The sequence below is a fragment of the Myotis yumanensis genome, unplaced genomic scaffold, assembly GCF_028538775.1.
Source record: "Myotis yumanensis isolate MYYU_CA2020_CCGP unplaced genomic scaffold, mMyoYum1.0.hap1 SCAF_1, whole genome shotgun sequence".
Taxonomy (NCBI): domain Eukaryota; kingdom Metazoa; phylum Chordata; class Mammalia; order Chiroptera; family Vespertilionidae; genus Myotis; species Myotis yumanensis.
This window is the reverse complement of record NW_027223752.1, coordinates 133,430,497-133,446,733: the sequence shown is the minus strand read 5'-3', so window position 1 is coordinate 133,446,733 and position 16,237 is coordinate 133,430,497. Positions and strand designations below refer to the sequence as shown.

General features: G+C 42.9%; 1 protein-coding gene across 2 annotated transcripts in view; it reads right to left on the bottom strand.

Annotated features, from left to right (window-relative positions):
• The window catches only part of FAM171A1 (family with sequence similarity 171 member A1), a 130,470-nt gene that overhangs the window by 54,405 nt on the left and 59,828 nt on the right, over nt 1-16,237 (bottom strand). The gene's annotated exons all lie outside the window — the stretch shown is intronic.

The window sequence follows — 16,237 nt, the reverse complement described above, 5'->3', positions numbered from 1 at the left end:
ATAATTTTAACCACGGAAAATTTCCTTCTTAGAGATCCCTTTTTATTTTACACGATTTCCTATTTTGTTCAAAACCAATGACCAACTGCTTTCTCTTCGCTCCTTCCTACTCACACCAACAAATAATTGAGATAAAAATTCGATCCCTTACAGACACTGTGCAGCAAACACAGTGCTCTTTTATCCTCCCAGCATTGCCTGCAAACACAGTCTGCTACTGAAGGATATGAGCAACCCAGGATCACTGTGCTGGTAATCATGAAGGCTAGACCCAAACATAGTCTAAAATATCATTAAAAGGGAGATCCACGAGTGGGAGGAGAGAAGGTTAGAAGAAGAAGAAAAGAAGTACATGTTTGAAAAGATAAATGAAGTTGAATCAGTAATACTCGCAAGAAAAAAATAATAAATGTGGGAAATGGACAGATCCAAATTAATGTTAACATATTAACCCTTTGCACTCCGAACCATTCTGGACATTGGCTACCAGCTACTCGACGCTACTTTGCGGCGGAAACGTGCATTTACAGACCCTCGTATTATTTAGTATAATTTTGGAACCAAGTAACGTATTATAATGATATTGGACTTATATGAATTGGGTGACATCGAGGAATGTATATTTGCAAAAAAAACAATATTTTATTGTTTATAATTTTGTACAGTATGATAAGTTTTGTAACACTCCCCAATATGCATTGCAGGCTGATTAGTGCATGTTTGACAGTAATAAGTGGTTTGACGCCTGCCAACAGGTGTTTTCCTGTTAGAACACACAATGCAGTCCCGTTTTCTTTGTCCCACATCGGGAATATGTAGTTTATTGTTTAATCTATTGTCCGCAGAAGATGTGGATGGACGCGTTCTCGATACACGAAAATCGCCCTTTAATTGGTCAACGAGTGTCTTGACAAACTTGTGGTGTGTCATTGGCGTTTCATTACTTGTTTGTTTTTCGATGCGATACATTATGTATGAGTTTATCACACACATTTCCAACCCCCCCAAAAATAACTTCCTCCACCATTTGAGCGATTTACGGAGGAAACAATACGTCGAAGCGTATTGATCCGCACGATCCGCACCACCCATATTTGCCGTATATTCTAACACCATTTCAGGCTTACTGACTGTTACAATATGTCCACCGAGTAATGTTCTCTGGGTAGATTGTAGGTTTGTGTTATAATAATTGGTGAGCATGGTAATAATTCTTTTATCTTTCCACGCAAGAAGCGTAGTATTATTCTTTCTGTATGCAACTGTTTCTTTCCAATTTCTTCTTTGGCATAATTGTTTGTCTCTTTTATTATGCTGTCTACTAATTCTTCAGTAAAATATAATGTGAAATAGTCTATGGGCTCTTTTATGTTACTCGGGACTTGTGGACCGGCTATTTCTTCGTGTAAATCAAAATTTATCGTGGCTGGAGGAACGTCCGATTTGGTAACATCTTCCCACTCTTCACTTGACGATACGTTGTCATGTTGCCGTGTGTTTTCTTCCGTACTACTATTATCGCTTTCGCTATCTATGCGAACAATTCGTCGCCTTCTAGGTTGAACAATATCACTATCACTGCTGTCGTTTTGTTCTACAGTTAGTCTTTCTAACGTGTCTGTATAGAGGTCTTTCTGGAGCTCATCTTCACTACTACTTGTGTCACGAGACTCATTCGTGGTTGGACGCTTTGCCATTGTTCTAATAAAAAATATGAATAAATGCATGGGTTGAAAATTTCTAATTGTTATTACTAACTGACAAGATGATATTTACCAAAATAGCTTTCACCAAACAATTTATTCACTAAGAAAAGAATCACTTTTCCGATTTTCTCCTCGTTAGATCTATGTGCACTGCTCGAAGCTTCAAACCAAAATGAGCTCAGCTTTGAAAATCTTTTCCTCCAGATGTAGACTTGTTTATTTGTAATTATATATCTCACTATACAGTGCGCGCTATGTTCGAAAACCAACCTTTCTTCTACAAACTCCCCTTATCGCTCTTTTCAAGTGGCGTCGCGAAGTGCTCGGACCGTCGTGAGCACGCATCTCACGTTCTCGTCTGACACAAAACCCGCTGACATTTCTTGTATATATCTTAGTAATTTTACGATATTTTGATTTAATTTCTTGTGCCATTTCAAGATAAAACTTCAGGGAAACATGCATGTCTCAAAAAGTTGTGTTGAAATAACTCAATTCCCCGTAATCACTAATAAACTGCAATGTCCCCTGAGAGGGGACATCCGAGTGATATGCTAGAATTCCGATGTCCCCTGAGAGGGGACAGCGGAGTGCAAAGGGTTAAAACAGAATGGATTATTTTCATTGTTTCATGCAAGAGATGTTTACTGAGCTGCTACTCTATGCCTAGAATTGTGAGTAATTGTGCAAACTACAGTGGTGAAGAAAAGTGAGTACACAGGCAAGTGCTATACTTGGGGGAACATTTGGTGCAGGCAGGAAGGGGCCACTGACGGAATAGTATATGCAAAGGCTCAGAGGCAAGAAAAAGCACTGCTTCCTGAGAAACAGAGGGTTTGAAAGCTGGATGAAGAATTCGAGGGGTCTATGATTCAATGAGAGACAAGATTAGAGAGGCAAGTAGGGGCCAGATCACTCAAGACTTCAGAAGCGATTTAAAAAGATCATTCTTTATCTCAAGGGCAATGGGAAGTCAGAAAGGTTTTAGACACGGAAGTGGAGATCAAACTTAAGTTACAGAAACATCTGGCTCTGGGTGAAGGACAGACTAGGGAAGAGACAAGACTGAGGACTGAGCTTCAGTTAACAGGCCTCTGTAATAACCCAGGAAGAGATGACGGTGGACCAGACCCCAGCATCACAATGTTCTTTAATTAAAGGACTACATTCCGGAACAACCAGAAGTGATCCTGCTCCAGTAAACTTCTTTTTCTTAGGTGCTTGTATCTAGAGCTCTTCCACAACCGGGGCAACCACATCGAGAGGAATTTATTTTGCTTTGAGGACCTCTACCTTGGTAACTTGCCAACTATCTTATGATATTGAAGCAACCTTTTCATACTGAAAATTTCAATTAATCATTTTCTCACCCATTTTTTTCACATACCGACTTAATATATTTCTGGACTAGATGACCATAAAAACAGTCAAAAAACTCTAGACTTAGGGACTATAGACTGTACCAAATAAATGTCTCAAACTTTTGTGTAGGAAAAAACATTAAGTGCTACCAGAAACTGAACTCGGCTACTTCATACTATAGAAGGAGAAAACTAATGCTAAGAGAGTGATAAAACCAACATCATGAAAATCTATGACATTACAAACCCATTTAGTTAATTTCCTCCAATCACAGATTTTCAAGATGTATCCTATACATGATTTCTTCTTTAACTCAGTCTTCCTTGTCCCCAGGTGGCATGTCAAGTTGTAACATATATTAACTCAGCTTTCATTAATATTCACATAGCCAAAGTCCTCTACAACAGGGTGAGTGGGAGGGTGGCTTATTGTAGGGCTGCACTGATGATTTCTGTATTTTATGGTAATGCAACATTTGCTAACAATTGGGGTTACAAGATTTCTGCCCTCTCTTCACTGTTTGCTGGGAATGGCAAAAGCAGCTGAGATGTGGAAAAAGCTAAAGGACTCTGAATAAACACAAAAAGAAAAGTTCTACTGAAATAAATGTCCTCTAGTCTACCACTTGAATTTTTTCTAATACAGGAAGCCTAGTTTATGTTCTGCAACTGTATACTTTGAAATGTGGTAGGCAGACAAACATGAGCAAAGCAAGGACGATAGCCAGGTACAGAAGGCCACCAGGGCGGAAAGCCCCAGGGGCCTAGAAACAGACAAAACTGGGAAAACAAGAACCTCGCCCCTAGGGCAACCTTTCCTTCCTAGAATATCGCTGGGCATGCGGTTAAGACCCCCTGACCTTTCATATTGGTAGTCATGTGGTTCAGACTCTCCCCTGACCTTTCCTTCCCTGGCATGTTGCTAGTCATGTGGTAGACCCCCTTAGAGGAGGAACAAGGGGTTGAAGAGTGGCCTAATGTGACGCCCATGCACGACTACTCCCTTAAGCATTAACCCTTAGATAACATTTGGCCTCAGTTGTGTTTCAGCTCCAAGCCCAGAAAAACAACAAAACCAGACAAGTGACACCATGGCTGACAGCAGGACTAGCTGCATTGATTAATGACCCCCCCTCACCCCCCACACCCCCTGGCATCGACCAATCAGTGGAGACCATGACCATGAAAGGACACACCTGGAAAGCTAATAAATATTCTATTGAGATCCTCCCCTGGGACCTCCCCTAAAATCTCTACCCCTAAAAACCCTTAGGATGGAAGACCCATCATGCTCTCTCTCTCCCAGCACACTCCTGCCTTTTCCCTTTCTCTGGCCCCCCACCCCACCCCCAGGGCGCTACCTTTACCTTCCTCTCTTTCTCCTAAGCTCCAAGAGCCCTTCTTTTGCTTCTGTAACTTGTTTCCTGAACCCAATTCCTCCACAGCTCACTTCTACCTCTGTGACTTTTAAAATAAACTTTTGCTTATAGTTTGGGCTTGGCTCTGAATTCTTTCTTGGTCAGAACTCAAGAACCAAGGTTGCTGAACCAAGATCTAGACTGATCCCATTGGTCTAACACCTAGGGTTGTTTTCACTTCCACCAACAAAAAGAGATTATTTAGCTACTTCTTTTGTTGTGACATGACTTGAAAAAAAGTCAATATAACTAGGAATTATTACAGACACTGAGATATCTTTTTGTTGTTTTGCCATTTGCTTTATTCATATGGTAGCATATCATGAACAGTCCTCCAGATCAACTGTGCTGGATCTAGTTCATTTTTCAAAAATAGATTTTATTTTTTAGAGTTTTAGGTTCACAGCAATAGTGAGCAGAAGTTTTAGAAATTTCCCATTGGCATATCATTTTTTTTAGAGTAGCACTTAGAATTAGATTATCTGTTCAACAACAAATAAAATTATTCATACCACAGGAGTAACCTTATGGCTAGGTGGGTGAGTCACTATTTATTAACATTACTCTCATTTTGCAAATAAAAGGGAAATCCTATAAAAGGCCCCAGGCCTAAATATGCATTAAGATGTCCTATGTTCCTCTGCTGGCGAGTGAGCTGGGGCATCTGATTACTAAATTGAAGCTGGAACATCATTCTTTTACTCCTTATACTGTACATCTATCACCAAGTTCTGCTGATTTTAATTTCAAAATATATGTCTCAGAGCAGGCCTCTCTTTCCCGTCTGTGTTAACAATGCCTTATTTCAGGCCCTTGCCATCAGTCATCCAGACTGCCACTTAGCCTCTTTACAAAAACTGCCACTGCCCTTAGACCTGACCCTTAAAATCCCACTGAAGCCAGAGGGAGCTATAGGAAATACAGATTTGACCACTTCCTGTCCTGCTTCAAATCATTGGTGCCCAACAAGATGTGACAGAGGGCCAGATGTGGCTAGCTGCCTATTTTTGTAAGGTCCGTGAGGTAAAAATGGTTTTTATATTTAAACTAGAGGCCTGGTGTACGAAACTCGTGCACGGGTAGGATCCCTAAGCCTGGCCAGAATTAGGGCCGATCAGGTTCCCTGCCTCTCGGCCTCCCTGCATCCTCCTTCCCTTGCTCCCTCAGTGCCCTGCCGCCGCTGCTGGTCACCCGCCATGTTCCGCACCACCCCCCTCGTGGTCAGCACATGTCATAACGAGCAATCGAACTCCTGGTCTCCTGGTCGAACTCCTGAGGGGACAATTTGCATATTAGCCTTTTATGTACATGTAGATGACTTTTTAAAAAAATCTATTTTTTTTTATTGATTTCAGAGAGGAAGGGAGAAGGAGAGAGAGATAGAAACATCAATGATGACAGAGAATCATTGATTGGCTGCCTCCTGCAAGCCCCCCACTGGGGATCAAGCCTGCAACCCAGGCATGTGCCCTTGGCCAGAATCGAACCTCGGACCCTTCAATCCTCAGGCTGATGCTCTATCCACTGAGCCAAGCCGGCCAGGGCGTAGATGACTTTTTAAAAAAGCAAAAGAATAATAGTTCATGAGAATTATCTGGAATTCAAAGTTTAGTGTCTATAAATAAAGTTTTATTGAAACACACACACACCTAGTTATTTACACACTGCCTAAGCCTGTTTTTTCATTGCAATGGTGGTAGTCAGAAGTTTTGACGGAGACCACATGGCTACAAAGCCTGAACTATTTATTTTTGGCCCTTAAAAAAAAAAAGTCTCCCAACCCCTGCCCTATGGGATACTTTTATGGGGGGAAGGGGGATCCATTTCAAGGTACCCCAGGTCATCTACAATCAGCCCCACCTGATCCCTCATACTGCCCACAGGCCCCCAGACACTGTCCCACACTTTCCCCTTCCCTCCCTTCCACTTCTCATCTCTGTAGGAAATGCCTTTCAACAACTTTACCTTCATCTTGCTGATTCCTATTCATCCTTTAAAAGTCCTAGTTAAGTTTTATTTGGGAAACTGCTCCGGACTCACTAAACCCTCCCCAAACTGGGTGAGAGCCCCCTCCTCTTCCTCCCCACACAGTCTACGCTGACACTGTCCCTCCCCTATTTGCATTTCTGTCAGCATTCTTTGTAGGCTGACTATGTGGGCTGACAGTGTGATCAGACCCTGACCCTGAGGAGTTTTCAGCTTTAGGTGTTAAATGGATACCAAGTGCAATTTAAAAATGGGAGAAGTGCCTCACAGGAACATTGGGCACCACAGGAGAGCATAATGGAGGGGCGGTCAGGGAAGGCCTTGTGAGGAGGTGTCACTGAAGTTCAGGCCTGAAGGATACACAGGACCCAGCCTGACAAAGAGGCACAGGCAAAGATGCAAATGCTGAGGTGAGAATGGCCTGGTGGCGCTCCTGCCTGAAGAGGGGTGGCCCACACCACACACTGGCCACCGCTGCAGAGTTTCTGGTGTGCTCTGTGGGTCCCTCAGGAATAGAGGTTCTCATATTTTAAAATTAATTTTTATGGCCGTAAGGCCTAGCCTGGTACCTAGAGCCAGCAGGTATCAATAAAAGTGTGTCAAATTAATGAATGCCAGAGTGAAAATAACCGTCTCCTAATACTGCACTGTCCAATATGGAAAACACTGGCCACATAAGTTTAAGTTTACATTAATTAAAATAAATGACATCAGAAGTGGAGCTCCTCGGCCACAGGAGCACTTTTCCAGTGCTCAGCAGCCGCATGTGGCGGTGGCTCCACACTGGACAGCACAGACAGATTTCTCTCACCGCAGGAAGTCCCATTGGACCCTCAGATCATGTATTACAAAGTCTCAGCTCAGAATCTGAGAAAGGAAAACCAGAGTATCAGAACCGTTCAAAGAGCGCCCAAGGATCTGAGCATGACGCCGAGCCCTCAAGGATTTGACCTTCACTTGAAGTCCTTGCAGTGACTTAGCAGGCTCTATGCGATCTCTGCCCCCAACCAAATAGCTCTCTGTCCTCATTTCTTTTTTTTTTTTTTTAATATATTTTATTGATTTTTTACAGAGAGGAAGGGAGAGAGATAGAGAGTTAGAAACATCGATGAGAGAGAAACATCGATCAGCTGCCTCCTGCACATCCCCAACTGGGGATGTGCCCGCAACCAAGGTACATGCCCTTGACCGGAATCGAACCTGGGACCCTTCAGTCCGCAGGCCGACGCTCCATCCACTGAGCCAAACCGGTTTCGGCTCTGTCCTCATTTCTTATTCCTCCCTTTTACAGGAATTGAAATGACTGTTTCCTTGCTTGGCACAGGCCACCTATCCATGCAGCTCGCTCCCTCACTTCTTTCAGTTGCTGCTTGAATGTCACCCCCTGAATGAGGCCTACCTACGCTGACCACTAACTAATTTTACTATGGAAATTTTAGAACCTAGCTAAAAGTAGAGTGAACAGTGTAAGGAAACCCTCTGGACTGATAAACAAATTTCACATACCAATTTTCTACCCTTTTTGCTTAAGCTATTCTCCCTTCTCGATTTTCCTCACTCCGACCCTCCTACTTCCTCCCTTTTTTTTTTCTGGAACATTTTGAAGCAAATCCTAGATATTATATTCAGCCACATTATTTCCCCATAAATATTTCAGTTTCTAACAGATAAAGACTTTAAAAAAAACATACCCAAAATGACATTATCATACCCAATACATACAACAACCTCTTTATATCATCTCATACTCAGCAAGCATTCGATTTTCTCTGATTATCTAAAAACAAATTTTTACAATTCTGACCATCCCATCTAAAATGTCGATCCAGCCCCACCCTGCACTGCCGATATTATCCTGCTCTACTTTTTCTTAACTGCATGACACATCAATTCTGGCATGACTGTAATTTATGTCTTTATTAACTGTCTGACTACCAGGATGTAAGCTTTGAGAGAGCTCTTTTGTCTCTTTTTTCTTCTTTATTTATGAATCCCAAGCACACAGAACAGTGTCTGGCACACAGTAGGCACTCCATGTATGTGTTGAATGATTCACTAAAACTAACAGGCATTTCTGGATATCATGAGGTATGTGACCTAAATATCCTTGGGTGTTTTGTTGTTGGTGATGTTCCATTTGCTTCTTATACATTATTGTCTTAAATTGATACTATCAAAATTTATTTGAAAAGCAATAATCTATTCAGATAACTAATTAATTAGAATTAATAAGAAAATCTTTACTGACCAGCTACTGTATGCTTAGTATGACAGGAAGTACTGTGGGAGATTAAAAAAAGAAGAAAAAAATATGGCTCCTGTTTTAAGGAGTTTACAGTTGTTGGTTTTGTTTGTTTGTTTGTTTGTTTTTTGGGAGGGGGGTCGGTAGGGATAAGTTAGGCCCAACCCATGTGCCAGAGAACAAAAAGGATGAAACTGGGTAAGATAGAGCTTAAAAACATAGCTAAGAAGAGACTAACGAGGCCTGGAGTTTATTAACAAAAACAAATACAAAGAAAGAAAGTAAAAATATCTGAAAGTATTCTAGAGGTAGAGGTTAGGGGTGATATTAAAAGATGTAAAGAGGGTACCCATGAGCCATTCTGCCAAAGTGGAATGGCCACTGGCTATACAGGTTCATACTGTGTGGTTATGGGCCCTAATTATGGCTTCCTGAGTTCACTGGGGGAAGCTGTGGCTGGAAGGATGGGTAGCATGGGAAGATGAATCTTGGTGGACAATCCAGCATCTTCTGACCACCTTCTTCCAATTGAGTATGTTCCCACATAAAACATTTGGCCTAAGGCAGAAGCTAGAAACTTATCTTCCCAGCCTCTCTGGTAGCTAGGAAGCAGGAATGGACTTTGGTTCTGCTAATCTGATGCCTTCATGCTGGATTCTGATTTGAAAGACATCAACATAAAGAAGCAATTGCTGCCCTAGTCGGTTTGGCTCAGTGGATAGAGCGTCGGCCTAAGGACTAAAGGGTCCCAGGTTCCATTCAGGCCAAGGGCACATGCCCAGGTTGCGGGCTCAATCCCCAGTAGGGGGCGTGCAGGAGCCAGCCAATCAATGATTCTCTCTCATCATTGATGTTTTTATTTGTTTCTCCCTCTCTCTTCCTGTCTGAAATCAATAAATTAAAAAAAAAAAAAAGCAATTGCTTTTTCTGACCAAAGGGGTCACAGAGGAGGCACCTGGTTGGGGACAGCAGTGCAAGCTGCCCTGTCTCAGTGCAGGAGGGTGGTAGAGTATCCCTGGATCAGTCTCACCATATGGCCTAGGCATCACTCTTTCTGTGAGCCTCATCCTCCCAGAGTTCTATGAGCTATCTACAAGCTTTAACACACATACTGAGGGGTAGTAGTGTTGCACTCCTCAGGTTCTGTGCTGTCTTGGCAAGGCACTATATGGCTAAGGACCATTTCCTTGAAATAGAACCCACCTGATTCTCCTCCCACCCCCTGGCTTTCCTTTTCAATATCTGTGATGGTTAACTTCATGTGACAACATCACTGGGCCATGAGGTGTGCAGATATTTGTCCAAACATTACTTTGGGCTTTCCTGCGTGGGTGTTTTTGGATGAGATTAACATTTAAAAAGGAAGACTGGGAGAAACCAAGATGGCGGCATAGTTTAATGCCGGAGTTTGCTGCCTCGAACAACCACTTCAAAAATACAACTAAAAGACGGAACGGACATCATCCAGAACCACAGGAAGGCTGGCTGAGTGGAAGTTCTACAACTAGGAGGAACCGAGAATCAGAGGAGGCGCAGTGCTGAAGTAAAATACTAAGGTGCGGAGTGAGTGCAGCGTGGGCTGGTGGCTGAGGGCGTGGTTGTCTGTTTCAATCTGGAGGGAGCCTCAGACTCTGAGCTCCAGATCCGGGCGAGTCTCTAGGGACCCAGACTCAAACGGGAGAAGCAGGACTGTCTGGCTATGGTCGCTCAGAGGTTTGCAGCGGTTGCTGGGACAGAGAGGCAGAGCCCCTGGGGACGGACTGAGAGCAGCCATAACTGCTCCCTCCTCCGCCCTGTTGATCCCGTGGGACCCGCCCCACCCAAGCCCTGCACAGAGGCATTTGCCGGATAGCCTCAGGCAAAGGCTAGATTAGCACCTCCCTAGAGGACACAAGTTCTTCCACTGCAGACACAGCTGATTATCAAAGCCAGTCGGCCTGGAGGTCAAATCCCTCTAGTATTAACTACAAAAATCAAGGCTTAACTACAACAAGACTGCGCACAAAGACCACTAGGGGGTGTGCCAAGAAAGCGTAAAAAATGCGGAGACAAAGAAACAGGACAAAACTATCAAGGGAGGATATTGAGTTCAGAACCACACTTTTGAGGTCTCTCAAGAGGCTTCTAGAGTCTGTCAATAAACTTGATGAGATGTACAGGAAATCTAATGAGACCCTCGATGGTGTGATAAAGGACTATCTAGAAAGTAAGCATACACTGACTGAAATAAAGAATATTATACAGACTCCCAACAGCAGACCAGAGGAGCGCAAGAATCAAGTCAAAGATTTGAAATGCGAAGAAGTGAGAAACACCCAACCGGAAAAGCAAGATGAAAAAAGAACCCCAAAATACCAACATAGTGTAAGGAACCTCTGGGACAGCTTCAAACGTACCAACATCCGAATTATAGGGGTACCAGAAGATGAGAGAGAGCAAGATATTGAAAACCTATTTGAAGAAATAATGACAGAAAACTTCCCCCACCTGGTGAAAGAAATAGACTTACAGGTCCAGGAAGCGCAGAGAACCCCAAACAAAAGGAATCCAAAGAGGACCACACCAAGACGCATCATAATTAAAATGCCAAGAGCAAAAGACAAAGAGAGAATCTTAAAAGCAGCAAGAGAAAGAAACTCAGTTACCTACAAGGGAATACCCATACGACTGTCAGCTGATTTCTCAACAGAAACTTTGCAGGCCAGAAGGGAGTGGCAAGAAATATTCAAAGTGATGAATACCAAGAACCTACAACCAAGATTACTTTATCCAGCAAAGCTATCATTCAGAATTGAAGGTCAGATAAAGAGCTTCACAGATAAGGAAAAGCTAAAGGAGTTCATCACCACCAAACCAGTATTATATGAAATGCTGAAAGGTATCCTTTAAGAAGAGAAAGAAGAAGAAAAAGGTAAAGATACAAATTATGAACAACAAATATGCATCTATCAACAAGTGAATCTAAGAATCAAGTGAATAAATAACCTGATGTACAGAATGAACTGGTGATTATAATAGAATTAGGGACATAGAAAGGGAATGGACTGACTATTCTTGGGGGGAAAAGGGGTGTGGGAGATGCGGGAAGAGACTGGACAAAAATCGTGCACCTATGGATGATGGATGAGGACAGTGGGTGGGGAGTGAGGGCCGAGGGTGGGGTGGGAGCTGGAAGGAGGGGAGTTATGGGGGGAAAAAAAGAGGAACAAATGTAATAATCTGAACAATAAAGATTTAATAAAAAAAAAAAAGGAAGACTGAGTAAAAGAGATTGGCCCTAATGGGGGTGGGTGTCATCCAATCAGTTGAAGGCATGAGAAGAATAAAAAGGCTGACCTTCCTCTGAGTAAGAGAATTCCTCCTGCATGGCAGCCTTTGAACTGGGATATTGGCTGCTTCTTGCTTTCAGAATTGAACTGAAGTTTCAGCTCTTCCTGGGTCTCAAGCCTGCTAGCATTTGTACTGGAACTATACCACCAGCTCTCCCGAGATCCAGACTGCTGGCTCACCCTGCAGATCTTGTGACTCGTCAGCTTCTATAATCACACGAGGCAATTCTCTATGATAAATCTTTTTCTATATATACATATATGCACCCTATTGGTCCTGTTTTTCTGGAGAACAATCACGAACAGTATCCATCATGGGTTCCAATTCTGCCTTTCATAGTGGATGGACCCACAAGTGTGTGCTCAGGTCTCTTCTCGTTACACACTCTTACGCAGCACATTATTTCATGATGAGGAATTCAGTCACTGCCAGTGGGAGAATCAAGAAGGAAGAAATAAGCGCTCAGGAATTCTTCCCGAACCATGATTTAGAGCGCCTTTGCACTTGGCAAACACAAAGCATTTGGCTCTGTGGGTACAAACTAGTCCATTCTAAGTAAGTACAAAGAACAACTGCTTTGTGGGTAGAGAACTAAACATTATCTTTTAGGCCAGCATTATCTTTTAGTCATTTCCTTTCTATCTGCCACAGATTTAGAACTAAAAGCAACAAGGCCATTTCTAATTGTTGGCTTGACAGAAGGTACCTCTAAGTAGCAAGTTTAGAGCAAACATAATGACAGAGCCACGAGCAAGGAATGACGGTACGTACTCCACAGGTGCCGGGAAGAACCCCCATCGGCACTGAACAAAACTGCCTGCAAACGCGGATAGGCCATGTGGAAGGCAGGCCTTGTCTTTCCTTCTTCCCCTTCCTCTTCAAATAATTTGTACCTTCAGTTATTTTTCTACAACTGGCAGAATTCACTTATTTTATAACTTCTTATCCAGGCTCCAAAACCAACATTCTCAATATCTCTGTTGTAACCATGGGCTAACTGGTGCTGCCGTAGCCAGTATCCGTGCTCTTCATTGGGCACAGGATTTCTCCACGTGCTTTGAATAGTCAGTGCTTCTCAGTTTTCTACAAACTCTGGCTTCATCTTGGATGGCCAGGTGAAGTTGGTGGACTCCCACGTGTGTGTGTGGGGGGGGGGGGGGGGGGGCGGGGGGAGAGAGAAAGTGTTGGGTTCTCTCTGACCGTTTTTCATCCCCTTTATATCCCCTCAAGTTGGCCTGTGTTCTGGGATTTTAGTTTTTCTTTCCTCTTGGTTTTTAGAGCAGTTGGTTTCCACAGCAACCCACCTAGCTTGGAAGCCAGAGTTGCTGGGTGGCCATAGGGGCCCTGCAGAAAGAAAGGGCCCGTTCTACCAGATCAATAGAAGTTTTTCTCCCAAGTTGCTGGAAACCCCATGGCTGCCTGTGATTAGCTATATTTAACCCAAATACAGTGGAGTCACATGGCTTTTCGTCTCTTAAGTAAAACAATAAAAAATTACTTGTTCATTTATAACGTTTTCCAAATAGGAAGTTGTTTTTGAAATGTTACCAGACCTTTGTGGTAAGAGATTTTGCCTCTTTACTTGATGCTTATATTTAACAATATCAGTATATTCACTGAATTTCCATGACTTAATAGAGCAATTACAGGCATGTCCTAGGATGCCCAGCGTGTTTAGTGGCAGCTGTCTATTTATTTTAGAAATATGAAAGGGTTGTTTTATTTTGTAGTATTCTGATGAGGTTAGAATGCACTTTGTTACACCAGAGTATTCTTGTCATTTATTTTCTCCAGGAATACATAGTGCATATATACCTTACATTGTTCAATTTTATTTTCTTTCAAAATTTGTAAATCATCTCTTTCAAGCAAATTACATATTTTCTTAAAAAGACATAAATATTACAAGGTGGGGCAGAAGTAGGTTTACAGTTGTTCATATGGAAAGTAACACAATAATACAAGAAAAAATTGTTTTGTGTACTCACAACTGTAAACCTACTTTTGCTACACCCTGAATATATGATATATATACAGCATTGAGAATATAGTCAGTAATATTGTAACAATTATGTATGGTGCCAAGTAGGTACTGGAAATATCAGGGGGATTACTTTGTAAACTATATGATTGTCTAACCATTCTGCTGTGCACCAGAAACTAATATAAAATAACTAGTGGCCCAGTGCACAAAATTCATGTATGTTAAAAGGGAATTAATTAGAGGAAATATTTTAATATTGCTATTTGCCCTTTCTCTATAATAGAAGTGTCAGAGATGAAAGAAAATTAGTAAAATGTATATGAAAATCTCCCTCCTGTCAGAGTCTGGGGCGCGCCACGGGATCCAGAGTCAAGTCCCCACCCACCCACGTGCACCTCGAAATCGCATGAGACCCAGACCCGGCTGGCCCCACCTCCGTCAAGCCCTGAAGGGCAGGGGGTGCAGCCTCAGGTCCCCCATCAGGCCCTGCTGGGGGGGGGGCGTGCTGCCTCAAGTCCTCAGTCAAGCCCCACCAGGTGGGGGGCGTGGCCTCAGATCCCCCCGTGCAGCCTCAGGTCCCCCTGCCTTGCCTCAGGTCCCCAGGGTACAGCAGGAGGGCATGATGACCATTTGCATATTAGCTCTTTATTATATAGGATAATGGCTATTAAAAACTTGCTACAATGTGCACCTTCCAGGACTTACTTGCACCCAAGTTTTAACTGTACTAAAGCATCTGGCAATCTTGTGTGAGTTTAATTCTAAAAGTAATACTCAGTTTGGTCTTCTGCAAAGATTAAGACTTCAGTTCTGTCACCAAGAAGAGCAGGGACAATGTAGACATACTTCTGAGGGACAAATGTGCTGGCACTAGTCCTTCCTAGTTCCACTGATGGTCGCCTCAGCTGCCATTCTCTGCTTAGACTCCTATGCTCTTGATTGTAACCATCTGCCCTAGAGTCTCTCTGTTAATCTGAGTCACAAGAACTGACACAGAATTCCCACCATGCGGGGTTTTCCTTGTCATCGTGGCCCTAATTTTCAGTGGAGGATTAGGATCTCAGCACTCCCATCTGAAGTCCTCCACACTTGAAAGCATGTAGGAGTTTGCTGTCACAGCTCCTGGGAAGTTAGAATCCCATTTTGTGTCTTTTCTGTTTTTACCATCTCTGGCACCTGACTCATTCTCTGAATCTCCTGAAAAGAAGGCTGCATGGTCCACTTGAGAGTTACAACTGCAGTTTGGAACAAGGAGGAGAGGTCTGTGCGGGCACCCAGCGCTGTTCACATGGGCGCTCCTGCCGGCTGGCCCACCCTCTGCAGGGCCTGGGCTTTGAGCTTATCCCCAGTGTTGTCTCCCCGAGCTCTGCACACGACACATTCTCTCAACCCCCACACATAAACCTCTGTCTTGGCAGTGGTGCCAGGATATCTCCGAGCCATCAATCAGTGAATTCCTACCCTCTCCCATAAGAAATCTGTATGAGGAGTAAACTGCTAGTCATCCCTATAACAATACATTCTAACCAACATCACTGAGTTGCCAAGAATGCTGCAATACACAGTGAACATCCACAGAAGTACAGCAATTACAGAAGCTATGACATATACAGATAGAATACATGATGCATACATGTATAGCATGTATTACACTGACGTTCCATTTTTTAAGTGACAGGATGCCTTCTTCCTCTCACTTTAAACACTCTATCATGAAAACAGAAAATGTGATTCTTGAATAACAACCTGCTTTGACTTTCTGGCTAAGGATCTTGTTAAGTTTATTCATTCATCAATTAATTAAATGGCAGAAGTCGTTCTCTGCCCAGCTGGTATGGCTCGGTGGTTGAGTGTTGACCTATGAACCAGGTGGTCATGGTTTGATTCCTGGTCAGGGCACATGCCCTGTGTGGGGAGGTGGCGGGGTTGTGCAGGAGGCAGCCGATCAGTGATTCTCTCTCATCATTGATGGTTCTATCTCTCTCTCCCTCTCCATTCCTCTCTGAAATCAATTAAAAAAATTTTTTTAAAGAAGTTCTCTGTTATTGAACTCAGTATAATTAGAAGCTTTCTGGAGCTGGTTCCATATGCAGGTTATGCTATCAAAGCAACTATAAAGTGGCTACATTCTTGCAACTAACCAAGAAATATGTAGGTAAACGTCCCAGGTTAATCTGAAAACTACTGCTGGATTTACGTGATTCAACTGT